We start from the raw sequence: 18,882 nt of genomic DNA, 5'->3' as shown, positions 1-18,882 counted from the left end.
CCAAAGGCCTAACCTCATTTAATTTGTTGAACAGGGCGAGAAATTTCGAGCTGTATAAGCCGAGCACTCCGTGCTTTATCATCGCTCTTGTTCACCTGAAAAGAAGCCTATCGTGTGAAGTTCACACCACGCTGTATGCGGACAATATGTGCATCTGGACCTCGGCGTGTTCGCGCTACGCCCTCCAACAGCGGCTTCAGGGCGGATCACTCAGCACACCGGCGTACCCGGAGCGCATGGAGGTGATCGCTGCTCCTCGGAAACGAGCGTCGCTGTTCGCAAGAAACACCGTGGATCGATATCCGCTCGTGCTCGGCGGACATGCGGCACTATTTGAGAACTCAACGCTCAATGCCGGGGAACCTGAAGTTTCCCGGCATTCTGAATGGCAGAAACATCTCTTGGTCACGACAAGTATAGAGAAGCTATGTGGGAAATTTTCTGCAGGTTTACGAATGTCCGAGTGCACGACAGGGTCATGGTGGGGCAGACAGTGCCACTGAATGGTTTCTCCTTCACGGAACTTAAGCTGAAGAAACTGCGTTATTCTTTGGCGGTTCTCCAGAGAGTATCTGTTACACGCAAGAAGACACTGGAAGCATCTCGAAACAGCTTTCTTCGACTCTGTCTTGGCCTGCCGCAAGGGACCTCTTGTTTAGAACCGTAGCGCTAGCAAGGTTTCGACCTTTCGACGTGATCAGCTTTCAGGAGACAATGCACACTTATCCCTGGCATGTAATCCAAACCAAGATGCACTTACTTCGCCACACTGACATGGTTGGGAGAAATTCTGGGCTTTTATATGCTGTGCAATGCCTGGCCCTTTCTATATTAATAAGTCGCCGAACATTCTGCCTTCGTATTTCCGTCCTTGGATAGCCACACTTTTTCGAATGAAGCTATGTATACCTCGTATCAGTGCAAAGAGGCACATTCTGCAGGTTGCAGAACTTTAAACTGCTCTGAGTGATACAACAAACGCACTTAGAAGAGGCCGAAATTTTCCCCTACGGCTGAATATGTTAGAGTTTTTTCAATTTAAATGTGTCCGCTTTAGGGAAATATTCTCTTACTGATTTCAGCGGTGGATGTAGTACACATCGGCAAGGCTGGACGGTATCAAAGAAGTGGCCTTGTATATCCTGCGGCAGACAGTCCGACGATGGGTCGCACTAGCAGACTCTAAAGCAGCGCAACAAAACCTGTCCAGCATGCTAAGAGAAACCAGGCAGTCTGCCGATAATTTGATACTGCATTAGTTTTCTTGCGTCGTAGGCCACTGCGCGGTAATCTAATGAATCTTAGAACATTGCGGCATTACGAGAAAAAGAAAGGCAGATGGAGCGGCCCGGGTAAGTTTTAAGAACTGGAATAACAAGATTTTTTTTTTCTAAATCTGACTCTTGCTACGAAGGGGTTGGCTCTGGAACTCGCAGTTCCATAATTTTTGATTCCTACATTCGACTGTCCCGCCTTTAAAATCAGGACTTACACGCTGACTTTCTCGTCACCTAGAATCTTTCTGCCGTTAACTCTGTTTGAATCCCGCATTCATGAAGTGTAAAGCTATCGGAACTGCTTGGGACAAGCCATCCGTTCACAGTGCGACAACTGTGGCTCAGTACAAACTGTGCAGCACATTTTGTTGCAATGTTCAGCATACGGACGAGCGGACATGCTACGTGTTTAGTATGGAGACCTTTGTCTAGAAATGCCACTGACAACGAAATGCATTTTAGGTCCCCTGCAGTTTCTTTCGCAGAAGCGGTGTGTATTGAACTTATTGTTTGTCTGTCTGCAGGACGCTGGACCTCTTAGCAAGCTTTACATTCTAAACATTTTTCGGTCGCCATTTGAACTGCATTCACCCTAATTCTGTGGCCATAAATTTTTCCCCCAAATTTCTTGAAAACTGTTTTCGGCACTTTTCTGCGGCTGCCTTTCTATCCGTGAACACCTTCTCAAATGGAGAGTTGCACTTCAGCGGTTTTTACATGTTGCCAAAAATGTTTTTTCATCAAAAAGCCTTTCTCTCTGTCTTAACGTGTCCAGCTTTCATGGACAAAAAATTTGAATATTGGAATGCTGTAAGGTACTGTTATTAAAATATTGTAGATAATGGTCTATTCTTCCTATACGTAGCAAAATAGTTCTATGAAAGTTTTTCCATCGCTCGCATCGAGTAGTTAAGATACCATAGAAAACCAATGGTGAACGTTTTGTACGAAAGCAAGAACGTTAACAGCAAAAAAATGCAAGCCTGCCGAGGGGAGAGTTGAGGATATATTGATTGTTATAGTGAATTCTTACAATATATGAAAAAAGTTGTGTTCATAAACTCTTTCCCGTTGAAAAATGCTTTTGTCCAGAATTGTTGGGTATGAATCTGGAGGGGGTGTTTTATCTTCTGAGTGGAAGCTATTTCTCATCTCTCTTAAAAACCACATCCTCCTTGTCCCTCTTCTGAAATCCGCTCAAGAGCTTAGCGTCCGTCTTCTGATGAGATTTGTCTGTCGCTCTAACTTAATAGCGAGTATTGAGACGCTCGGGTCCTGTCTTGAAATTGATAAAGTAATAAGGCTGAACTCAGTGCGGAGAAAGGAGGGGGCGGGAGGGGGGGATATTGCAATTTGGCAGCTGTACCTGTTTGGCGGTTTGAGAACTATAGGCGTATTATGACGCTGAATAGACCTGAATGGAGTTCTTTACAGCAGCGAGATTCAACTTTGATCTGGCACTGTTGGCGAATACATCTGTGAAATAAATTTAATATGACGACGATGACTGTAATTTTTATGGCGCTATTTTTATGGCCTAAGGGCAGCTTCGGACAAAGAGTGCCATGGTACAAGGTATTTTCTTTTACACAAGGTGGGGTCCACGATCCATTTCCAAGCATTTCGCCGCAGAGAAGCTTGTGCCCATTGTATCCCTGGTGGATTACCGGCTGCATTGGGAATCGGATGCCACACCTCCCGCATGCGAGGCGGATGCTCAAACCACTAGGCCATTGCTGCCGTCATGAAATAAAATGCTGAACAATTAAGATCATGGGCCCATGAATGTAGTTCGTGATCAAAATTGTGCTCTTCTAGATTTTTTTTTTAACAGAGAGGGTTCGATTCTCTTATTTCATTGCCTTGAGTGCAAAAGCACTCAAGACCCTTCCGTTCCCTCGTGCTGGACCACGGCTTGACTCGAGAGAGCGCGAGCATGCAGCCTGTTCGAAACGGCCGCAAGGGAGTTATTGGCGCTGATGGTAGATCGAGCGAACGCATAGACCTCGCCTGTGAGCATCGGTTGTCACGATTTTATAACGTTCAAACATCGTTTCATTTGTGGCCAATCTGGGCATTTGATCATATGTGTGTCTAAAAAGGTAAAAATGCGATCTCTGGGCTAGGCTGTGCGATTGAAATAAATCGAGCGAGCGCCAGTTGACTTCAATATAGGACTGTTTAATCCGGCAAGAAGGGATTTACCACCAGTGCACCGAACCGTCGACTGTGTTGTTATCATTAAAGCTCTATTGCTAAAAATTATATCTCTGTGCGGGCTCTCGCCAGACTTCATCCGCTTCAGTTAATAGAAAAAGTCCTGTGAATGCCGAAGGAGCCTTTCACGATTAAGTGCACAGCACAGAAGTTTGCGGGATGCTACAGTTCGTGGGAAAGATCTATTTCTGCGCTGTCAAGTAAACCAGATCACTGGAAAGAATAGAATAATGAGGCGACACACATGCTCTACTCGCTGGAACGAATACTACATCAACTTCATGGGTAGTGAAGAAACGGAAAAATATTTTCTCCGTGATCCTGTACCCCATAAGCATTTCTGCACGACTGAAAATATCGATTCGATATCGCCGTCACCTAGAAGGCGTGTATTGTGAATGCTAAACCACAGTCTAAATTTAGTTCCCCTGAATATTAGAGACTCCTGAAAGCCGTCTTGGCTCTTTCTAAATGCTGTTTTTGACATGTGTATGTGCGCTTTCGTGACACTGTTCACCCCTGGAGGACACACCGGCATGGCACGGCGAAGAATTTTTCTTCAGCGTCCAGCTTGTTATTTTGCGGATGAAGTTGCCTGCTCCGCTCTCTTATCGCACTTCGTACAGCTGCTGCAGTAGCATTCTCGTAATGATTGGCTCTCCGCCAGCCATTTTACGCGCGAGGAGCTAGGACTTGGCATTTTAAAGAAAGAAATATGTGTAGCTTAATCAAGATGTTAAGAACAGGACACTTAATTTTTGTTTTGAGTGACTACTACGAGTACTTAACTAAATTCTACTCCAAAATGCTTGAACGTTGCGACTTTTGCACTACGTAGTTGTCTGTCACAATTCTCGGAACGACAAAGCCGGAGTTCTCCAACTTTTTTTTTATAAGCGTCTTAGTCCAAATAAACAAGCATCGGCCAATAGGCAGCTTTGCGCAGCAGCATAAGCACACGAATTAGGTACACTAACATAGTCCGTCAAAACGAACACTTACGTCAATGCCGACATAAGTGGCCGTATTTCATAAGCTGTTCATTTCAAAAGCGGCCATTTCACGCTAATTCGTTCCTCGCCATTGGCCACTCAGGGCCAATATTCGTTCGAATAGTCGTTCGTTGGTACACTCCCGGCGCGGGAAGTCACCAGTAACGGCGCCATTTTTTCGTCTGCCTTGGGCGTGGTCCGGTCTTGACCCGGCTACGGGTGACGTCACGCACCGTGGTGCGGGTGGGTGCGTCACTGAACGACTATTGCAGTGAACTGTGACCTTTAGTGACCAATGCCGAGGGTCGAAATGTGAGAAATATGAGAAATGGCCGTCTTTGATATGGACAGGTTATGGAATACGGCCCCAGTGCTACCTCGGCGGGATGACGCAGTGAATGCTTTCTCTGGGTGGTCTGTAATCCATGTTATTATGTCTATTTTGCGATCAAAGACGCACTTCGGTGAGAAGGAGGCTGCCCATTATCGTCCGGTGGCTGGCTTCCAGGAACAGTCTCGCCTTTATTGGCTGAATCTCCACCGGCTCTTCGTCTCTGGATAAGTACTATCCCACGCCACGCATTACTATCGAAGCAATTGCGCTTCGATTCCGATACGTGTCCTGTGGCTGACATGCTTCAGGCTTCGTTTCTCAAGTGGGCTAGCTTCCATTGGAGTTGTCTCATCACGACCTCATAACGTTAAACAGCGACGTCTAGAAAACATTTTTGTTGATTTTTCTTGCTTTGCATTCCTTTCTCGATGAGGAATGTCCGATGTTGAATCCCTCCTTTTACATCAATCGGTGCTTCCTAGCACCGCCGCTTCTTTTCGACAAGGGCGGTGTTCCGCTTTCTCTCTCTCTTTCTCTCTTTTGACAAAAGGGGGGGGGGGGTGGGGGTTGTTTTGCAAGGTCATATATGTAGTACGCAAGATATCTTTGAAGTAAGACTTTTTTCACAGGGCTAATTGGATCAAGATCTTTGAAAAAGCGCGCACTTAATAAACAGTAAACACTGCCGTATACCAAACTCACTGAAACCTGATTTCTAGCGAAAGCTTAGGACAAGACCGAAATAGAGGTAACAGAAGCCTTTTTTAATTATTAGAAGAAAAGACAACTATGTTAGCTCGCCTTTCATCGCCATTTCTATAAAAGAACCATCCTTTTTTAAAGGTTACAGCTAGTGTACCCTCCACCCCCTTCTATTTTTATATGCTTTTAATGCATTTATGATATTCCAGGGGACTTTTTTATCTGCTGCCTTATACACGGTTGTCTGTTTTTGCGTCTCTCTTTTTACTTGTTGTGCATTGTTTAACTTGTGTACCTCTTTTTTTCCCCCATGGTTTTGACTTTCTTAGCTTTGGAATTTTTTTTCCCAGTTTTAGGTGATTTTCAGTACACGACGATGTTCTGCGCCTAAGCGCTTCGTTTTTATCTTGTGTTCTGTACATACCGCTCCAACCCGCCTTGTGGTGTGTCACAGTTTGGCTTAGGCACACCCATTTGCCTTCCTTTTTTTTTTCCAGCTCACCACTTTTTACGTCCAGTTATAAAAACAAGCTGTTTAAGCAAGCTTGCATAAAAGCACGCCTGGCGTCATGTGCCGTCATTAAAGTAGGAAGTTTTGCCCTTGTCCCATCTTTTCTGTCCCTTTCTGCCTCTGTTTTCGTATATTGAGCCAAGTCGTCTATTAAGGGAACACCTATTTAAAAGGTATCCTTCAAAGCCCTTTATAAAATAGCGCCCTTTTCCCGCCTTCGTATACATTGGTGACATCGGTGCAGTTACCGTTAATACAGCCACGACTTTCCACAGTTCCAGGTGAGCCGGCAATTCGTGACCCGTGACACCAGAACATCCTAGTTTTCTCCAACTGCAACATTTTGACTCAACAGATCGGCATGTATAAATGGAGAAAACATCGAACATATTGAGCAAAAATGTTGAGAAAAAGTGTGCCAAATTGTTTCTGCACCCTGCCCGCAACAAAATGTGGTCATGGCTAGCCGAGAAGAAGGCACGCCTTGCATAAGGACTGCGTTGAAGAGCGCGTGTGTAAATGAGTTGGAGTTTCGCGCCCCTGTCACGGTGGCCACCAGAACAGCAAGGCGGCTAGCGAACTTTGAATATTATTTTCATTTAACAGGCCGTATGCCCGTGCCCGCCGGGCATGATGCAAGGCCTCGGCTTATTCCCTGAATGACTTACATGCTGTCACACTGTTTCATGATTGAATTGCAGCGTCAAGCGATGATTTCAGTAGTTTTTTGTTTGTTGAACACCCATCCCTATGCGCTTCGAATACCGAATGCAGCATGCGCACGCTTAAAGGCACAATAAACATGTCGCGACACATCGCCTGCACTCTAGAGCAACTTATAATACGCTCTCGCAGTTGTATCATAAGCTATCTGCGGCGTCGAATATAATGATCTTCATTTTTGTTATACGCCCATCAATTACCGCTTAGATACCAAATCTACCAAACGCGTGCAAACTACACAGCCGGAGCCGGTTGCCTCTAAGCTTTGATACCTCTTCGTCCATACGATGAACAACGCTTCTATGAAACGTCTTCCTTCTTACAAAGGAGAATTTAGTCCATGTCAAAAGTTGTGTTCCTTGTATCACGTAAAATGTTGAACTAATTTTTCCGTGAGGACGTTTCTGCGCCGAGTATTCCGGCTCTCTCGGCCCGAGCTGGGAAAGCCGTGATGGGAGGAATATTCCCTATATTCCCTTTTCCTGTTGCCCTTCGACCCCCCCCCCCCCCCCCCCCATTACCCATAGCCCTCTCCATCAACGGGATGAGCCTGGCTAGCCTCGATCCAGATGGCGTTTGTGACTCTGGCGCATGATATCCTTCGTGCTTAATGCGGCATGTAAATAAAGTTTCCTCTGTTTCTTCCGGACGCCTTAGCCAGAGCTTATAAAGAGTTGAGAGAATAGTATATCGCACATAAATAAACCCAGCAAAGCGGATACGACTTTGCTCTCCGTATTGCCAGCGCACTCAGCGTTATGGCAACTGCTAACGATGGTCGCGTCAGGGGAAGGAAGCTTCTCAATTGTAAGGAACTACTTCCGTTCCACAATGCCGAAGTAGATACAGTTTAATGTGCCTTATACTAGAAGCATCGTTCTGAAACAGTCATTCCCGTTATGTTGAAAGGCCTAATAGACCTCCATTCGTTTGAAAGCAATGTGACGCCAGGGGGGCAAGTGGGCAAGGGGGCGAGCCGAAAGAGAACTGGATTTGTTTGCAAAAGGGCCCTTTCCAGTCCGATCTCCCTCCCGTGCGGAGCGCCGTGAACCTAGCCAACGATGTACGTTTTCTGAATGAATTAGTGTATTAGCGATACTTTGATAAGGTACAAGTGCGTGGCACTCTTAACTACTAGGGTTAATTACAGACTGGAACCTGGAAAAATGATCACATATACCCGGTAAACATGCGCTTCGGAGGTATTTGCATGTATACCAATAACAAGCCTGGCCCATACGGTGCGCAGGGGCTGAAACCCTCGAAATGGATGGGAATGCTGTCAAGGAGGCTAGTTCAGACCTCGGAACCGGATGTTGCTTTCTAAGGGCCTTTCGCTATTGGGAGCGACTGCCAATCGCTACGAATTGTGGGCACTTGTGAGCGAAGGCAGCAGCGCAGACGCACATTCGTCGCACGTGACTCGGTGACTTGCGTATTAAGCACAACAAAGCAGCTTTTCTCTCCAAAGTAGGGACATTTCAATTTTGTTTCGTATAGCTTGCGTTCTGCCTGACTGTCACATTCCAGCATTGCTATAACACACCATACCAAGTAAGTGCAGCGCTTAACAACCAATGCGATGCGCATCGATATAGAAAATGTATGCGAAATAGCGCCCGATGCACGTTTCATGCTACATTTCCTAATATTCATGCAGAGGGTACTACAGTGAACTTTAATCACCTAAGCAAAACCACTTTTCTGCTCGGCCACGACAGGGCTCGAACACGCTATTTTGCGATTCAGTGTTAGCACATATCATGCGGCCGTTTATGCTTGATTGCCCATGTTGTTGGCGTGTCATTTGCGAGCCCTCTCATGAAAAACAGCTAGCTCCTCAGACAAGCGATAGACTGCACTGGAAAACATTAAACACATAGCAAGAAGTTATTAGCGCATTTCCAAAGATCCCAGGATTCTTGAGCGCTCAGTCAGGCATGACTCCAGCAAGATTTGTTCTGGAGGACGATAAAGCGAAGTGCTCGCTCTCTGCCCCGAAAATGCGTGCGCGCATGAGTACACCAAACAAAAGTGATCAGCTTACAATCAAGTGCACGCCTTAAGACCCTGCCAGCGTTTGGCGTCTGTCACGGATCCAAAACCCTTTTTTTGTTGCCGCTTTTCGCTCTCCGGAAAGCGAAAGAAATACATCCCGCCTCGCAACAATTCGACGGCATAAAAAAAAAACAAAAAACGTGGCGAATTGTCACTATACGGGACCCAAGGATGGATGGGTGGAAGGTAGGAGCGTCCCCTTTGAAACGGGGCAGTGGTAGTTGCCACCATGCTCAATTTTTTCCCTTTATTTTTGTTTAAATCTGCTGTAAGTTGTTAATAAAATTCGCCATTTTGTTTAAAATGCGTCTTCCTACACTTTAAAACTTATGTAACCTTTCTGCTTTTGAGCCACCAATCCTCCGATCGCTTTTTGCTAATTTCCATCGCAGATTTATTTACATGACTATTGTTATCTCTAAACCCTAAGGCCTCAGGAAGCGTGACTATGCCTGCATCAACATCGGGATGGATACCATTACATTTTAGAATGAGGTGTTCTATTGTTTCCACAGATTTACCACACACACCACATGTGCCGTCTTCTTCGTTGAATTTCTTTTTGTAACTGCGCGTTCTAAGGCACCCTGACCTAGCTTCAAAGAGGAGGGCACTGCCTCTTGAGTTATAAAATGTTTCCTTCCTGATCTGCCTTTTTCAGGATCGATATAGTTCTACACTATGCTTCTTTTTCATTGAATCTATCCAACTTTTACCTTCAACGTTTTTAACCTGTCGTTTAATGCTCTTTCTTTCTCCTTCCTCGTCTCTGGAAAACTTACTGGCCAGCTTTCTAGTTGGTTTCCACCACTATGTGTCAACGCTCTTTCTGTACAGGTATTTAAATACCTTAGCTGCCCACCTGTTATCGTCCAATTTCTTCAGGCGTTCTTCGTATAGTACTTTACTCTTAGCTTCCCGTGCTTCGAACGCTGCCCAGGCCCATATCCCCCTGTACTGCCTCATTTGTGGTTTTCCCGTGGGCACCTAGTGCTGATCTTCCAACTGTTCTCTGATTTACTTCTAATAGCGACTGAACTTCAACCCTTAAGCATAGAACCGCATTCCTGAAAGTAAGCCCCGGTACCATTATTCCTTTCCAAATACCTCTGAGGACTTCATACTTGTTGTACCCCCCCCCCCCCCCCCCCCCCCAATGCTCTATGTTTCATTATCCCGGCATCTCTTCGCCCTTTTGCTATGAGAGACTGTTCGTGCTTTTCCGTGTACATATGCCTGTTGTTTACCCATACCCCAAGATATTTGTATTCGGCCACTCGGGGTATTTCATGTCCTTGTATTGTAAGCTCCTGATCAGTTGTACCGTTGAAAACCATCACACCTGACTTAGTTGCGCTAAAACTGAAACCTAGACTGTCTCCTTCGTCTCCACAGCAATTCACCAAAGTTTGCAAATCTTCCTGGCTATCTGGTAACAGTACAATATCGTCCGCATACATTAAACCCGGTAGTCGTTGCTCAACAACCTTTCCGCCTAATGTGTACGACAGATCATAAGCTAGATTGCTTCCTTGTAGCCTTCTTTCCATACTTATCTTATAAAGCATGAACAGCAGCGGTGATAGCTAGAGGACAACCTTGCCGTAATCCTTTGTGTACCTGGACAGTTGTGGTACTCTTAATTCCTTCCCATGTTATTTCAACTTCATTCTCTCGATATATTTCCTGTAGAAAATTAATTACCTCATGACGGACACCTTCACCTTTTAATATGTTCCACAGGAGTTCCCTGTTCACGTGGTCGTATGCACCGCTTAGGTCCAGAAAGGCACAATACAGAGGTCTGTTTTCCGCCTTAGCTATTTCTATGCACTGTGTAAGCACGAACAGGCTATCATCTAAGCGCCTACCACTTCTGAATCCGTTCTGAAGTTCTCCGTGTATTCTATTACTTTCTACCCATGACTGCATTTTTATTTTCACCGCCTGCATCGCCAGCCTGTATGTAAATGATGTTATTGTAATCGGCGGAAGGATTTTAGTAACGCCTTTCCCTTTATAAATCAAATTCATTTTACTCTGTTTCCAGCTGTGCGGAATTTGCTGATTCGTTATGATTGCCTCCAATGCTTTTATCAGCGTTTCCTTGCCTTTTGGGCAAATTTCATTAATTAGCTTGATTGGAATTTCGTCGATTCCTGCTGACGTACATCTTGGAATAATTGCTTCCGCCTTTTTCCAGTTAAGATTCGTCAGTTCCACGCTGTTTTCTATTGTGCTGTCCCGTGTTGCTCCCTCATTTGGGGTGATTACTCTATCGTCTTTCTTAAATGACAGCTGTAACTGATGAAATGTAGTTCACAGTGTCATCTCCCTCTAAACATTTTCCCTCGGCATCGTGAAACTGTTCCTGCTTTCTGTGGTTCGCTTTGCCCAGCCAGCTTATATGGTTCCAGAATTTTCGTGGCCCCCATTTAGTTGCATCGCGAACTTCAGCCAGCCAGAGATCAGAGGACTGCTTTATTTTAGCCTGGACAAGGACCTACACTTGCTGTTTCGTTTGTCGATAAGATACCAATTTTCGGCCTATTTCCTCTTCAGATAACTGCGCCCTCTGCTTCCCAATCCACTGCACCACGCCGCCAGCAGCGGAATCTTTTATCAACAAAGCTAAGCCACGCCCTTCGCCCATGAGGTTTTAAAACGCTATGGCGCCCGTGTGCTGTGCGATGTCAGTGCACGTTAAAGGTCCCCAGGTGGTCGAAATTTTTCCGGAGCCCTCCACCACGGTACCTCTTTCGTCCTTTCTTCGTTCACTCCCTCCTTTATCCCTTCCCTTGCAGGCAGGCAGCGCAGTTCAGGTGTTCCCCAATATGTGAGACAGATACTGCGCTAATTCCTTTCCCCAAAAAACCAATTATTATTATTATTATTACATTCGCCCCTTGTACCATACATCATCCGCGACGTAAGCTAGGACAGTCCCCTTTCTCCGCGTTCCTTGCCGTTTCTTCCTGATTTTAAACCGGCAATACATCCGACGTAATTACACGGCCTCGCTGCATCGACATGATGTCATCGACTTCATCAGTGCTCCATCAGCATGATTTAGGTTTCGTTTGGTTTGGGTTGCTTGTATGGGGATAAACGTCCCAAAGCGACTCAGACTATGAGGGACGCCGTAGTTGAGGGCTCCAGATTATTTCGATCACCTGGGGTTATTTAGCGTGCACTGACATCGCACAGTACAAGAGCCTTATATAGAGTTTCGCCTCCATCGAAATGCGACCACCGCGGCCGGGATCTAACCCGCGCCTTTGGGGTGACCGTGGCGGCCATGATTTGGTAGCTTGCAACACTTTTTCTTGGTTTTCTTGACCGTATGTTTCATTGCTATAATGATTCGACTTTGAGCTTTTTCAGCCTTTTTGAAAATTTCTGGTTATTCTCCTCGCGTGTAGCAAGCTATCCTTGCTTTAGGTTGTGGCTTTATGGCTGTTATATTATGCTTAATTTTCGCGTCTTCCTGTACTATTTTGGCCGAACATATTTTACCATACAGTGTTCCTAGCATGTCTTGATATTGCTTGTTTACAATAGAATGACTTCAACTTTACGATTTAAAAATGTCTGCAATTTTGAAGAGCAATTACTTTCATACCGAAGCGGAGACGGGGTGCAATAATTTGGTTTTGCCTAGGATGGCATCATGACACGTTCTCTCATACAACCAGAAATTTTGGACAAGCGTATTTTCGAACAGGAAGCTGTTTATGAACGCAGTTTTTTCGCATGTGGTAAGATTGCACCATTACGATAAAAATGTCCGCAGATCCCTCCTCGGGGCACTTGTAGTTTTCTGATATTTATTGCCAAAAACGCACCCCATTGGTTTCTATGGCAGTCTTACTACTCGGTGCGAGCGAAATACAAACTTTAAAAGAAAGATTTTGCTACGCGCCGGAAGATACACCATATCCACCAGTACGTTGATACCAGTATCTCAGTATCTTTCAATATGCTACAGTTGCCTTACAATTAAAAGACGTTCAAGGAAGCTGGACTTGATTGTGCGTTGTTGTGTGGGCCTGCATTACCATGCATCATTTAATCGCTGCTGGCAGGTTAAGTGTTCGCTGTTCGCTTGACTGCAGCGTTTAGCACTGTTCAGACTACTGAGTCGAACCATATGAACGTAGAACAAAAGCAAAAGGACAGCTAACTTTTTTGCCCTGCTTTGACTTCGTTTTAGTTCGCGCTGTGCTAGGTCGGTCCATGCACACTGTGTTTTGAGGCGAAAGCCTTTTTTGGATCATGGGTGGCGTGGACGGGGACGGAATCTGTAGACGGAAGCTGTAGATGGAAGTTGTCCGCACGAACTGATGGAAAGAGACTGGTTCTCGCAGGGACGGCGGAACCAAGGACTGTGGCTCTCAAGGAGCCCACAATGCCATTGCGACAAAAGACACGCTACTAGCGTGAAGCACATAGGTACGCCACCGTTTCTACATCAAGAAAGACCACTTATATGTGGGCGAAAGTGGTGGTAGTGGCAGTGGTTTTATTAAAAATAGTAAAAAGGAAAGAAAAGATTTTTGCTAACCCCGGCATCTGCCATCGATACTGAAGCACCTGAGCTGGGGCAGCAGAAATAAAGGATAGCAGGCAGAATGGAGAAATGAAATGAAAGAGGTGAGGGGACAGGAAGAGAGGATAGGGGGAGAAGTAATATGTACAAACTATTTACACAATAAGAAATGTGTCCAGGTTGTGCGCGTGATTAGTTCATTTTAGAGGAATTAAATCACACACGCGCGCAGCAATGTGATGGTTACAACTGGAGTGGGGCGTCCAGTTAATAATCGTTCAAGGTAGAACTCGCGGAGCGTTCGGTCACTGCGTGGAACTACCTGACGGAGAACAGACGGGACGTCAAGCCCGTGTGTTCGAAGAATGCACAGAGGCTCGCCAAAGTTCGCTCACGATTGCGCGCACTGCCCTGCGGCCACAATAGCGCCTTGATGGAGTCTGGTAGTATGCCCTGAGCCCTATAGGCCGCGAGCATATCGCGACGAGCATCGGAGAACGCGGTATAGTGAAGGAGCAGGTGTTCTAGTGTTTCCACTGTACCGCATCCGTCACACACATCACTCGTCGCGATTACGTGACGCACCCGTCGTTCCCCGGGCCCTACGCAGCCAATGCGCGCGCGGAGGATCATTGCACGTTGTGACCGTGTAAGTGCGCGACAGCCGGTGACACTGTCGATGCGCTCACCTCCCGCGATGCGTGGGTCGGGGTGCTGCTTTCGGAGATGGTCGTGGATGGCCGCACGCCCGTTCTCCAGCGCAAGGGGCAGATCGCTGGCAGGTAGTTGGTGTGCAGCGGTAGCGAGGTCGTCAGCTTCTTCGTTGCCTGCGATGCCGCAGTGACCGGGCACCCACTGTGCACGCACGGCACAACCTCTCTGCGCGAGGCACTGGATGCGCGAGCGAATTTCCCGCACTAGTGGGGTACCGCGGCCGTTAGATTGCAGGCGGCTGAGGGCGGCGCGGGAGTCGCACAGCAGAGCACTCCTGGGCGGCGGCCGGCCAAGGGTGAGCAGCAGGTCCAGCCCGAGCCGGATCCCCATCAACTCCGCCGTGGTGGAGGAGCCCAGGAAGGCTGCGTGTTGCTGGCTGTGCAGTCGCAGGGCGGGGATGGTGGCCGCCGCAGCAAGGGAGCAGCTGTCGCGGGCCACTGAGCCGTCGGTGTACACGAGGAGATGGTCCTGGAGCTCCTCGTGTATGACGGCTCTGGCCAGCTGCAGCACAGCACAGAGGGGTGTGCTCCGCTTTTCCGCAATGACGACGATCTCTCGCTGTACCTCCGAGGCAGCAGGCCAGGGCGCGCAGGAGCCTTAGGGGGGCGGGCCTTGTGTCAATTGCTCATACTCGAGCAGCGCCGCGCCCATTCGTGAGCGCGGGTGCGAGCGCATACGCTGCAGCAGCGAGCCGCCGTCCGGTGCGCGGCGAAGTCGATCGATGTGATTCAATGCCCTGCGCGCTGCTTGGAGGTCAAGTGGCCACGCTCCAGCCTCGGCCAACGTTGCGACAGACTGCGAGTTTTTGGGCAGGCCTAGCACACGCACTGGGACTTGCGGTGCTGAAGCTCGAGTTTCTTCCAGCACGGCTTGCGCACCGTGATGAGCGGCAGCGCATAGAGCACCGCCCCCAAAGCTGCGGCATTGTATAGATTTATTTACAGCATTGTTTAGATTTATACAGCGGCATTGTATAGATTTGTGTAAAAGATTTATTTACAGCTATTTGCAGGAGAGAATGGGGACTGGCCTTAAGGGCCAGCCCCTGACAAATTCTAAGAGGTCCCTAGTCCGGGACCCCTGTAGCTTCCGCGGAAGCTCAGGCCCTAGCGACGAGGGATATTTGGCTCTCTAACATACAGCAACAGGGCAGCCTCCCAGCTCTCTCGGGTACGTGAGGAGAAACGGGGGTAAGCATAGCAGCTTTCATCCCTCTGCGAAAGGGCTAACCAAACGCGAGGAGCGTTGGCTCCTTCGCTTATAAGATAAGCACACTTATCAGATAAACACAGTACCAAGACGGTACTGTGCCCGGCAGTGCTGCAATATTTCAATCCGGCTTCTAACGGGGAGTGCCCGCATTGTGGATGCGCGTTCTCGGACGTGTACCACATTGCGTGGACATGCCCCTATAACGTTGCTTGCCCCCCTTTCCCCTCGCCGCGGTCGGGATCGAACCCGGGTACTCCGGCTTAGTAGCCGAGCGCTCTAACCACTGAGCCACCGCGGCTGTTAGCCTTAGACTGTCGGACCTAATGAGCACACATTGTGTATCGCTCGTTGCCATAGGAACTGTGACGCAAAATGCAAGAATTTGGTCCGGGCCACCCCTGAAATTTGACGTTGCCCAATTGGAACCAAAATCGATGTCCGACCATAATTAACCAGCCCCGCCGCGGTGGCTCAGTGGTTAGGGCGCTCGACTACTGATCCGGAGCTCCCGGGTTCGAACCCGACCGCGGCGGCGGCGTTTTTATGGAGGAAAAACGCTAAGGCGCCCGTGTGCTGTGCGATGTCAGTGCACGTTAAAGATCCGCAGGTGGTCGAAATTATTCCTGAGCCCTCCACTACGGCACCTCCTTCTTCCTTTCTTCTTTCACTCCCTCCTTTATCCCTTCCCTTACGGCGCGGTTCAGGTGTCCAACGATATATGAGACAGATACTGCGCCATTTCCTTTCCCCAAGAACCAATTAATTATTATTATTATTATTATTATTATTATTATTATTAATTAACTATGCCCGACACGATGGCGTCCTCCAAATTAGGCCCGGGTCATTTCCGAAAATGAAGCCCCGGCACCCCCTGAAATTTGACCTTTGCTGAATTGGACCAAACTCGATGCCCAACCATAATTGAGCGTCCTCGGCGCGACGGCAACCTAGAGGTTTCACCCGGGTCATTTCCAAAAATTTGGCCCGGGTGACCCACGAAGTTCCACCTTATCCGATTTGGACCAAAATCAATGTCTAGCAGTAATTGAGCGTCCCCGGCGCGGGTCTAGAGAGGGTCGGTGACGGGAGCGGTCGCATACCGCGTCGGCTCCGTGACAGATCGCAATCAATTGCAATACACCAACCTTTCCCCCTGCAAGCCTGGTATCATCGTCTCCAGGAACCTCAGCGGCACCGGTCTACACCACGTTTGTTAAGGTGGGGCCAATTTTTGACCACTTTTCGGTCATTTGAAGCTTTCGTCACGCCGCGGTGGTGCTAAGCCTAACGGCGCCGGGGCCTGCGATGGCCCCGGTCGGGGATCCCTCGGCTCTGGCGTCTCCAAATCAAGTCACCGGATACGACCCGCAGTCCTTGCAGATCGTAACAATGGATACCCATCAATCCGAGGATACGACTCAAGGCGAGGATTCTCTACCAACCGAGGACGATAACCTCCAAGATATGGTCCGCGTCTGGCGCGGAAAGAAGAACGCGGCGGCGGCATCGAGGGACGCTGGTGCTGGTGCCAGCCAGCAACAGGCGCCGGCTAGCTCTGCGCACACGCAGGGCGGGAGTGCGCTGAACGCAGCCTCGAAGAGCTCCAAGCAACTCCGGTGGCGGCCGCAGAACACGCCGCGCATTGACAAAGATGACATCGTCGTGGTGCTGAAACCAAGAAACACGGTCGACCTCAAGACAACTTTTGGTGCTGGACGAGCCGGCGCTGCAGTCCGCAGCATCCTCGGGGACGACGCAAATGCTGGACTTGAGGTGTGGCCCATTTGGGACCACAACGTCCTTGTATGTGCACTGAAATCTGTCGACGCCGCGGAGAAGCTACTCCGGGATATTGTGCTGCCGGTAGGGGAACGCGAGCTACCGTTCCGGAGACACCCTAAACTCTCCGGTGCGTTCTGTCGAGGCGTCGTGACTGTTTCGCCAGACGAAACGTCTGAAAGCGTTAAACGAAAACTCAGTGCGGAACAAAATGGGGTGTCTGTGCGCAAGCTAGGGGGAACCCCGGTTGCGGTGATCACCTTCGCGGGGACCAAGGTGCCACGGACGGTGTTGTACAGCTACGAACGGCTCCTTGTTCGCCTGTACAGGAAAACAATGCCAGCATGCTACCGCTGTGGCACAGTGGGCCATCGGACCGATGCGTGCCCGCGACCGCAGCCGGGCCGCTGCAAACGCTGCGGAGTCCAGGTTCCCGATGCCACTCCTGACGGCCCGGCAGAACATGACTGTGTTCCGAGCTGCCTCATCTGCGGAGGCGGCCACCCTACCGGAGCTCCTGGTTGTGCCGGGCGGTTCCGGAAAGCCATCAAACCGAGCTCCCCATCCGGATCCAAACCGGAGACAAAGACGGGGCCCAAGCAGGCTCCTCCGCCGAAGGCCAAGGAAGCGCCAGCCGATCAGGAAACCAAGGCCAAACCCGGCACATCGAAACCTGTCAAGTCCGCGACCCAGGCGGTGCCCCCGGTCCTCAACGCCAGTGACTTCCCGCCCTTGGCACCCGTCCAACCACAGGTGAGCAGTTGGAGTAGGGCAGTCTCCGGGCCCCCTACCCGTCCCTCCCCTACCGAAACCGCCCTACAGCAGCAGGTAGAGGAGCTCAGGCGCCAGAACCAAATTCTAGCGCGCAAAATTCAAGAATTAGAGGCCAAACAGGCCGGGTCATCCTAACCAATGAAAGAAGCTGAGCCAGATGACGAGGATGACGGATCATCCGTAACATCTTGCCTCACCAGCGTCTCGCAGCAGTGCGGGGACACGGTAGTTGGATCTGCTGGCCGCGTCGCCGGCCTAGAGGCACTGCAGCGCCAAACCGAGCAACTGGAGGAGCAAGTGGCGGCCCTCCCGAATCAAATCATGTCAGCAGTCCGCGAGTCCTTCCAGGACATGTTCAAGGCAGCTTTAACGCAAGCACTTCCCGACCTTATGGCCCAGGTCACTGACTCGGTCCTTAAAGCCGTGCAGCCCTGGGTCAGCACCCAAATTAAGAACGCCACTAGCTGCGAATCCCCTCACCTCAAACGCAAGAGAGCCTCCCGCCAGGCAGCGGAGGAACATGGTTCAGGCTCTGCAGCTGGTGGGTCGGTGCGGCCAATCGCTGGGGTTGCGCTGGCTCCCGGCCAGAGCTAGTCCGCTCGCACGTAAATAAATAGAACAAAATGGCTAGGAGATCTAATAGGAATGATAAAAACCTTGAAAAATTCCAGATCATCAAATGGAACTGCAGGGGTTTCAGAGCTTGGAAAAAACGGTCACACCTCCAGATCTACCTGCAGTCCCTAGGAGACATGCCGGCACTCATTGCCCTGCAGGAGCCCGGCATAGACGCTAAATTATCAGGCTACAGCACCTTTCAGGGGGGCGCCTCTACGTGCATCTTGGTGAATAAAGCTTACACCGTGAATCAGGTCGACTTAGACTTGAGTACCGAGCAAGAATATACAATGGTCCGGGTACTGCCTCTCAGACGCCGCGACCCGTCAATACATATCCTCAACATATACTGCCCTCCGCATAAGCCGCGCGTAACTTTTAATGAAGTCTTCCTTCGCGCGATAAAAATGGCAGCCAAA

General features: G+C 49.0%; 1 pseudogene; it reads left to right on the top strand.

The window, feature by feature from the left end:
- The first annotated feature begins 16,597 nt into the window (after positions 1-16,597).
- LOC144098920 (uncharacterized) lies at positions 16,598-18,439 on the top strand (annotated as a pseudogene).
- The last annotated feature ends 443 nt before the right edge of the window (positions 18,440-18,882 follow it).

This window comes from Amblyomma americanum, chromosome 1, assembly GCF_052857255.1.
Source record: "Amblyomma americanum isolate KBUSLIRL-KWMA chromosome 1, ASM5285725v1, whole genome shotgun sequence".
Taxonomy (NCBI): Eukaryota; Metazoa; Arthropoda; class Arachnida; order Ixodida; family Ixodidae; genus Amblyomma; species Amblyomma americanum.
Note: the sequence above shows the minus strand (reverse complement) of the source record. Positions and strands in the feature narration are given on the sequence as shown.